Source organism: Arachis duranensis, chromosome 6 (assembly GCF_000817695.3).
Source record: "Arachis duranensis cultivar V14167 chromosome 6, aradu.V14167.gnm2.J7QH, whole genome shotgun sequence".
In the NCBI taxonomy this organism is placed as follows: domain Eukaryota; kingdom Viridiplantae; phylum Streptophyta; class Magnoliopsida; order Fabales; family Fabaceae; genus Arachis; species Arachis duranensis.
The window spans coordinates 23529000-23529507 of record NC_029777.3 but is presented as its reverse complement, the minus strand read 5'-3'; positions in this window follow the sequence as shown (position 1 = coordinate 23529507).

Here is a 508-nt window from a genome sequence, read left to right as displayed (position 1 = left end):
AACCCTGCCATGGCAGAGGTTAATTACATGGGTGAACCATATGGAAGCACCTATAACCCATCATGGAGAAATCATCCAAATTTCTCCTGGAAGGATCAACAAAAGCCTCAACAAGGCTTTAACAATGGTGGACGCAATAGGCTGAGCAATAGTAAGCCATATCCATCATCTTCTCAGCAACAGACAGAGAATTCTGAACAAAACACTTCTAATCTAGCCAATATAGTCTCTGATCTGTCAAAAGCCACTTTCAGTTTCATGAATGAAACAAGATCCTCCATTAGAAATTTGGAGGCACAAGTGGGCCAGCTGAGTAAGAAAGTCATTGAAACTCCTCCCAGTATTCTCCCAAGCAACACAGAAGAGAATCCAAAAGGAGAGTGCAAGGTCATTGATATACTCAACATGGCCGAATGCACAAGGGAGGAGGAGGACGAAAATCCTAGTGAAGAAGACCTCCTGGGATGTCCTTCAAGCAAGAAGGAGTTTCCTATTAAGGATCCAGAGA